Genomic DNA, 8,659 nt, shown 5'->3' with positions numbered 1-8,659 from the left:
TAAGAGGGGTTGGCCTGTGGTCCGTTTGCCTTTTGAGCAGGAGATCCAGTTGTCTGGGGGGTTGTTTACCTAGAATACACTTGGTTTGAGCCCTGCACTGCCTCAGCTTGAGTATTTTATAGTTACCCAGTGTTTGGGTGCTTCTGAATTAATCTAGTCTTGTTTCTGAGTTTGTAAAAGAGGGTTGTGAGTGTCAATCTATGTTCTCTATTACAGTGTGTGTGTTAAGGTGGGTCCTGGCCACACATGACACTGACACCAGTGTGGGGACAGGAAACATCTTTACTAAATTCCAGCTCCAGATACAGGGTACAGAATACATTGGGGGTCGGGCGGTGGATGTCCATCTCCTTTCCAGGTGCTGTCCCCCCTGTGCAGCTAGCATCCTTGTCGCCATTGCTAAGTTGGGTTGCTGGCCAAGCATGAAACTGACACCAGCGTAGGAACAGGAAACATCTTTACTAAGTTCCAGCTTCAGGTATAGGGTACAGAAATACATTGGTGCCATACAGGGTACAGGAATACATTGGGGCCACGTTAGGTACGTTACTTGTTCAGACACCCAGTGACATCCTCTCTTAGTCAACACAACTTCTCAACGGACATTCACAGAACCATTCACAACATAACATTCTCACACACACCATTCCATGTCAGTAACTCCAGGCATTCCATACATACGGGGCAGGTTGCAGGGAAAGACAAGACACAACAGTGTGCTGTGACCTTGTTTGCAATGTGTAGGTTGGCAACTGTTTTACGACCCCTCCTGCATGTTGTGTGTGAGCTGTTTGGTGATGTATGTGTATGTTATGCATGAAGGATGCCATATAGAATATTGGCCATTGTGGGGTATCAGGATTTTGGTTGTGTCAGCTTTGTGTTGAGCTGTTAGGAAGTTGGTGTACTGGTAGACGTCTCTCGTCTCCTTATCTGCTCACCTCCTAGCCTCATGTGTATCTAACGTAAAGAACCGGAACTGAGACATTCCTGCTTTCATAAAACTCAAAATCTCTCAATTATTGGTAGATTATATATGACGGTGAATTATTTATTTATTGTATGCATTTTATGATATCGTACGTGTGCATATTTTTATTTTTTCCTTGTATTGCTACACTGCTACACATGAAATTATGTTTCTATTGTGGGATGCATTGTCTGAATGTGGTATGGATGAAAATGTGTGATTGTCTAATTGGTTTCTTTGTGTAAAACTTTTTTTTAAATTAAACTATAAACACAATTTTAAAAAACTCAAACGTAAACTCTGTTTTGTTACACCTGCATGCGAAACCGACTTTAGGAGAGTCTTAAGTGAATCTAGACGCTTTGAAAATACCTTGCTGAAATGCAGCATTTGTACACAGCTTTTCGTTATAGTTTGAAAGAAAAAAAATGACTAGTCCCAATTGTTTGCATTATGCAGAATCACAGTGACTGTTTCCCTTCATATTCAGCAATTTTATTTGGCCCGTTCAGATCAACCAGTTATCAAGTGTCTTGTTTCTAGTACCTAAAATATGCATTGCAAGTTCTACTTGGCCCCCAGCAGAGGCTGCACTTCCAGCTTCAGGCTAGCTGATGCTCTCGGGTCCTGTTTCTGGTACATAATGAACTGTGCCGTCACAAGAACATCCAGAAGAACAACCCCGAAGCTCCCCAAAAACCATGGCAGGTGGTGCATGACATAGCGATTGCGGCGGAGTCCTCTCGCGGGCATCTTTAAGGCCAGGCTGAGTCCGTACGTGCAGTTCCCCATCATGGCTAACCCAAAGAGTCCGTAGGACGTCCCTTCGGTGGATTTTCTTTGAAAGTTCTTGTACAGCTGTGGGAACCGCGATCCCAAGTAGAACACAGATGACACGTAACCACATATGAAGCCCAGCATCGCGTGCGTTCCATGGGGTTGCCTCTCGGGACCGAATTCGCCGGTGTCGCCTTTCTCGAGGAGCAGTTTGCTTGGCAGAAGGACGGACAGCGTGATGCAGGCCACCAGCCAGGAGAAGCAGAAGGTCCGCAGGCTGCTGCTCCAGGACGTCTTCTGATTCTTCGCTTTGTAGTAGGCAAACTGCGAAATCATGACGATGTCCATGTTGATGTACAAGACGGCAGACACGATCTGGATGGGTTGCTGTTTAGTAAGGAAACATCCGACGGCGTTTGAAAGGTCGCCACCGAGCCAAAAAAGGAGAAATCCGATCGACAGGCCCTGGTCAACCTTTCCGTTCTTGTAGGCCACATAAATCTGTGGCACGGCAGCGAAGAGGAAGAAGACCACAGAGAATAGTCCCATGACTACGCTCCAGTATTCCCACACGTCCTCGGCACACTCCTTCAGCAGATGCCATATCCAAGGGTAGCCATTTGCACACAGCTGATCGCTCGGAATCTGGGAGACATTAGACCCACGTGACTCGTTGTACTGGGGAGTCATCTGCACACGACCTGTACTAATAGGTTTTCCATTTCTGCCTGAAGAGACCCCGTATAAACCGACAGTCTGGGAGCACCTGTAAATCGCCGAAGTTGGACATTCAGTTTTCTGAACATGTATTCGTTGTAATGGGATATTTTGTTAAAACCCCGGTGAATTCTCCAAGAACTGGGATGTGCCTTCCCTCCGGTGATGTACTGTGACATCAGACTATTCTGAGAACAATAAGGTGAAGTTAATCACCATAGCAACAGGAACACTAACTCCCTAAGCTTTCTCCAATTATTCTTTCCCAGCATTGGCGGATCCACGACACGTAAGAAGTGCTGAAACTCTGCACCTGAGAAGATCTGTGGTTGCAAATAATTGGCCTCGGTCTCTGTCTTGTGTTCCCTCGCCCCTCCCTCTATGTGTCTAAAATGATCTCTCTTTCTCTCTCTAAAACTCTGATTGTATACCTGGGGTACTTGTGTCTGCAAATAGGTCTCCGTCTCTCCCTTTCTCCCTCTCTTTCTCTGACACTCTCGCTTTCTCCCTCCTTCCCTCTCTGTAGTAATTAGTTAGGTACACATCGGCCTCGTTTACAACAGACCTAATCTGGGCGCTTCGGAAAATGAACCGAGCACAATCTGGCATGCAAGGAAGCGTGGGGGTCAACCAGCACAGCCTATTCTACAACACAGCGTGTACATGTGTGGCCACCCAGAAGCCTGTGATAGCAAATATCTCGTGAGCCATTGAGGGACTGGCCCGATTGGCTGGTCATTTCTGAGATTTCACGAGAGGCACTGCCATCAGGCAATACTATTAATAATCAAAACAACAATGACCATTCGTTTTCACATGCTGCTTCCTGCCTCAGTGTTGCCATTTCGTAGTACAGTAAATTACTGTTTGCATTTGCTGCTGTGCCTCCCCACTCACTTTTTACTCCGCCCCCTTGCACCCCGAGTTTGAGAATGTATCACCAGCAAAATTTTGAGAGTGACATTTGTGGCTTCCCTTCTGAGCTATAGAATCCAGGGGGTGCTGAGAAACTGGCTCTGTTGTGAATCCCGGTGACGTGGGAGAGACGGAGTGCAAGTTGGTGCTGCTGGAGGGCCTTCCTGTGGGTCGTTTGCACCAGTAACATTCTCCATAAAAGCGCTTGAACGCTTCAGTGGTGTCCCATACATCATTATAGTGCTTTATAAAATTATTAGCTTTGGGTGCCATTCATTTATTTACATTTTCAGTGCTTTAACTGACAGCCAAAAAGTGAAAGGGCCAAGTGCGTCTTGCAATACATTCATTTGATTACACAACATGCACTGGGTATGATTTGATATGCATGCAGTAAAGCCACAACATTTCAAACGAAATAAAAAGTGGATTTGATGTTGCATCTTATATCCTTGGACACCCTTTATAGTCATGGCAAGAAGAGCAGTGTTGGCAGAGAAAGCACCCTTTCACTGGGGCTTTCGGCACAGCCGAAATGTCCAAGATAATAAATAATTTAGCTATCAAGAGGAGTGGGGGGTTGGGGGGGTTCATCACAGGGTTAATGTTGCGTCTTGTAACCTTATGCTTGTCTTTTCCAACTTTATAGGGAGGAAAAACGTGGTATAATGCTGGTTGTTGAAATGTGGTATGCTGTCGCAAAACCACAACCAGCTGGACAACTTTCAAGACACTAAGGGCCTCATTAAACGTTGTGCGGTAAAAATTGGAATTTACCGGCATGGCGTAATTAGCGTGTCCGCCCTCGCAAGAGGCCGCCATTTGCGTGCCATTACGAGTTCGCGGGCACGAGCATAGCGCCATGCCGGTAATGATCCTACCGCCATGCCGCAAAAGTCCCCAAAAAGTCCCTTAACGGCATCGTCGAAAGCGCTGTTAGCACTCCCGACCTGCCACCACATGCAAATAGCGGTCACCGCAATTTGCGGACATCACCATTAGCGGTCACCGCTAATAGCGGTGACCGTTATTTTGCGGAACCGGAAATAGCGTCATCGCACAGGAACGGGAAACAGCACGGCGGCCGTCTTTAAAAACACAATCCATTGCCATCCTCCTTATCCAGGACACCTTACCAGGACACTGTAAAGATGCCCAAGGCTGTGAAAAAATCGTCAGAGCGGCAACGCAAGGAAAAATTCAGCAAGGAGGAGCTCATAATGCTCACTCAGACACTAATAGAAAAGGCACATGTGGTCTTCTGCAACGACATGCGGCGGGAGACCATCCTGAAGAAGAAGGCCATCTGGGAAGAGGTAGCCCACAAGGTCAGCGCGGTAGGCACCACCACCCGCACAGTTAAAGACTGCCGAAAGAGGTGGGACGACCTCCGGCTACGTGTAAGGAACATCCTATCGGTAAACCGCAACCTGGCTACGGGCACAGGAGGAGGCAGCGAATCGCCGATTAAGCTCAGTGAGTGGGAGGAGACCTGTGCATCGACAATCAGCGTGGAATCCATTGAGGGAGTTGGACAAATGGAGCATGGCGTGGCCATTTCGTCTGATGGAGGTGAGTGTATGCATCAAAACAATGCACAGTGAAGTGTGATGGTCCCCCCAATCATGTGTCCATATGAATGCCGTGGATCCAGCCACAAACAAACATGCATGCATCACCACATACCCGTTCAACACAGAGCCATTCATGCATGACCCACCCAACATCCCCATTACCTGCATCCACACTAAAGAGCCCTAAATGCATAGAACGGCATGACGTATTCATTCAGCATAAGGCAGGTCGACCCATGAATGATTTTCCCCATTTCTCGCCCGTACAGGTTCACACACAGAAACTGAGGAGGCACGCACTTCCACACCTGCTCCTACATCCAGCAAAAAACCCAGGAGGGATGCCACAGGGGACACCGCCACATCCTCAAGGGCAGCCAGGAGGAGTGACCATGACCACACGGACAAAGGCAGCAGGAGCACCAGTTTCACGCAGCCACAGGCCATGCCTGCTGCCATCGTGGCACCCACGGGAGTGTGTCTCCCAGCAAGTGAAGGCAGCATTGAGGGAATGCACTCTGCTGCCACCAGCTCAACGTATGAGGCAGCAGCCACTGCCCCACTTTCGGATGAGGAGGAAGCACCTGGCATTGAGGATCTAAGCCAGAGCCCCAGACCAACACGCCAATTACTGGCAAGGCCGAGGTTGTCATCAGGTCCGCGTAGCCAAGGAGAATCACCCACCCCCACCCTTGAAGGGCCAGGGAGCCCCCAGGTATTCTCACTTGATGCAAGTGCCATGGATCCTGGCACATCATCCATCCCACCAGCACCCACCATGCGTCATGACCTATCATCCATCTTTCAGAGGCAGACCGAGATGACTGGTCTAGTAGGGCAGCATGTGGCTGAGACAGGCCGCCTGAGGGAGGACATCGGTACATTTGTACAGCAGACGAGGGAGGCCATGGAGGCATGCACCAACAGAATCTGCAGTGAAATGGCCCAACTCAGGGAGGCAATGAACCGCATAGCAGACGCAATTGAGCGCCGATGCCCACTCCCAACCCAGGATGAACCGGGGCCAACCTCCTCTGGGAGTTCACAGCAAAGTAGCCCCCTACGCCAATCTCTGCGCAACCTGCGGCGCACCACTTCACAACCACCAGATGACGGAGCAGGCACTGGCAATTAGGGCCAGCAAGGACTGGGTGCCACATGTGGAGAAGGACACATTCACGCCATGAGGCTCACATGGAGGTGTTGTGGGGAGAGGGGGGTAAGGGTGATTTTGGGAGTGTTGTGGGGGGAGGGGGGTAAGGGTGATTTTGGGAGTGTTGTGGGGGGAGGGGGGTAAGGGTGATTTTGGGAGTGTTGTGGGGGAGGGGGGTAAGGGTGATTTTGGGAGTGTTGTGGGGGGAGGAGGGGAAGGGTGTTTTCACAGTTGGGGCCCTGCACTTATTGTTGTATTTTGTTCACAATACACTGTTTGAAAGTTTACACTGGCTTGGTATTCATCATTGTGTGTGTGTACTGTATTGGGGAGATGATTCTTTGTGGGACTGACCACATGCATCAGGGCAGTAATACCCATCTTTATCCATTACAGTCATACCTTGTATGACATGCAATCTGATGCATCAGATGCTGATGCACATCGTGTCCTGCCTGGACATTGCCACTTGCATGTCCCTGCGGGCCTTTTGAGCCATCCTCATCACCATCCACATCATCCTCAGGTTGTGCTTGCATGTCAGGTGGCATAGTCACATTCCGCCTGATGTAATTTCAGTACTGCAACACATATGCCATGGTTTACTTCGGCACTTTGACATGGCCGTACAGGAGGGCTTCACCCAGCACGCTTAGGGACCGGTGCTGTGTGTTGTAGAGGCCGAATGCCTGCTCCATCACAGCGCAGGTACGGCTATGTGCAATTTTCTTGTCCTCTTCCTGCTGGTTCTGTGGTATTTCTGGGTGCCCTGCTGGTGCTTTCTGCGCCTGTCTTGCCCTGCTCCTACTCCTACTCCTCCTGCGTCTCCTCTGTGCTTCGTGTTGTTGATGGTGCCACACTACAATCACATCCTCCAGCCCATGTAATGCGGGCAGTATTGGAAGCATTTTTGTGTGGGAAGGGGTGTGGGAAGGGGTGTGGTGTGCCCTTTTGTGCTGCCACATTCTCCATCCCCTACACCTGTGCTGGATGTGGCCACCTGTGGAAGGTGGACTGCTCAGGTCTCTTAACGGGTGGTTTGCGATGCCGGTATTAGCGCCATGGCGGTAGGGTGTTTTGGGGTCTTTACCATGCCGCTATTACCATGTCCACCTACCTTGTGATGGGATGCTATTTTCGACATGCCGCTATTTCCGACCTGGGGGTCGCGCGCCCACGGACTTGCCGCTATTAGTGCCACCGTACTTAACGATGGCGCTAATAGAGGCAAGTCTGTGTCGTAATTGGATAGGAAATTTAGCGTTGCCGGTATTCACTTACCGGTAACGTTATTTCCTTACCGCCGTCCGTGTAATGAGGCCCTAACTATGGAAGACCTCATTGCCCCCTTATCACCCTTCAAGGTCACATTGAATGCAGATGACATCCTCCCTGCCTTCTTACTCAAGACCCTTCAGACTGAAGCATTCCTCCTTTACCTGATAATAAGCATCAGCTTCCTAACTCAAGGCACGTTCCCCTCGATCTACAAGACCGGGGGTGGACTGGCAATCAAAAGAGGCCCTGGAAATAATTTTCAAAGTTGCCCCATATTACCAGGAAATCTCTACAATTCCCTACAGGCCAGTCCCCCCTGGTGTGCACCCATGTGCCCAAATATCCCTCTTCTCTACTTTCCTGTGCCTCGCATCTCTTCCACCAACAATAGCCCCACTCTCGCCTCTGACCTAGCCTGGATCAGCTGTGAGCCACAGAGAGCAGAGGTTCACCTAGTAGCCCAAGGCAGCACCCCACAGCTGTGCTATCATTTTGGGAAGTTTTGTGAATGTTCCATTTGATGTAGGTGGTTCGTGATAGTGTTTGTGAATTTGGCAAGTGGCATGAGTTGGGAAGGAACTTTGCAATGGAAAGTGGTCTTATATATCACCTTTGATGAATCCTGAGGTATCATCACTACTTTAGATGGGGGAGCCCCTTTCTAAGAGGACAGGCAGGTGACGTCACTTCCCGATAGTCCCACTGGGGGTAGTGTTCAGCGGGAGGTTCTCATGGGGAGGGAGGACCCCATGGAGAGTAGTGACCAACTCAGGAGAAAGCAGTATCCCTTTCTCCTTCTGACCTTCCCCCAAAATCCCTTCAGTTCCCCATCACCCAATACCCCAATGTAGCTTTGTAATATATCCCAAGTAGAAACTACTGCGACGAGGAAGAGGCCACGAGTAATGCAGATGTATGACGAGAACGGACATACCCATTCTAGTCCTTCAGACACCCTGATTGGCCAGCTGTCATTCAAAGAAAGGGAGGGAAAAGAGCCTTTACGTCTTCAGAGTCGGCTCGGCAGGGGCCGAGAGCTTGGGAAAGGACAGCGCAAACCGATATGGCAGGGAAGTATAGTGTGTCTGTGAGGGAGACGCGTTCACAGAGGGCTTGGCAGGTGGACAGAACACCGGAGAAGTGAAGAGGTTCCTGCAGGTACTGGGGCGGCTCGAGTGCAGGAAAACAAACACTGAACTGCAGAGGAGAAGCGCAGAGGATTGGAGATGGTCCCGGTGAACCGGAGAAGCCGCCAAAGTCCCTGGGAGACCCGAA

General features: G+C 49.7%; 1 pseudogene; it reads right to left on the bottom strand.

Annotated features, from left to right (window-relative positions):
- Window positions 1-1,412: 1,412 nt before the first annotated feature.
- On the bottom strand, window positions 1,413-2,614 carry LOC138493307 (lysosomal amino acid transporter 1 homolog pseudogene; annotated as a pseudogene).
- Window positions 2,615-8,659: the final 6,045 nt, after the last annotated feature.

Source organism: Ambystoma mexicanum, chromosome 10, assembly GCF_040938575.1.
Source record: "Ambystoma mexicanum isolate Mex_15411 chromosome 10, UKY_AmexF1_1, whole genome shotgun sequence".
In the NCBI taxonomy this organism is placed as follows: Eukaryota; Metazoa; Chordata; class Amphibia; order Caudata; family Ambystomatidae; genus Ambystoma; species Ambystoma mexicanum.
The sequence above is the reverse complement of the archived record's forward strand: the minus strand, read 5'-3'. Positions and strand labels throughout refer to the sequence as shown.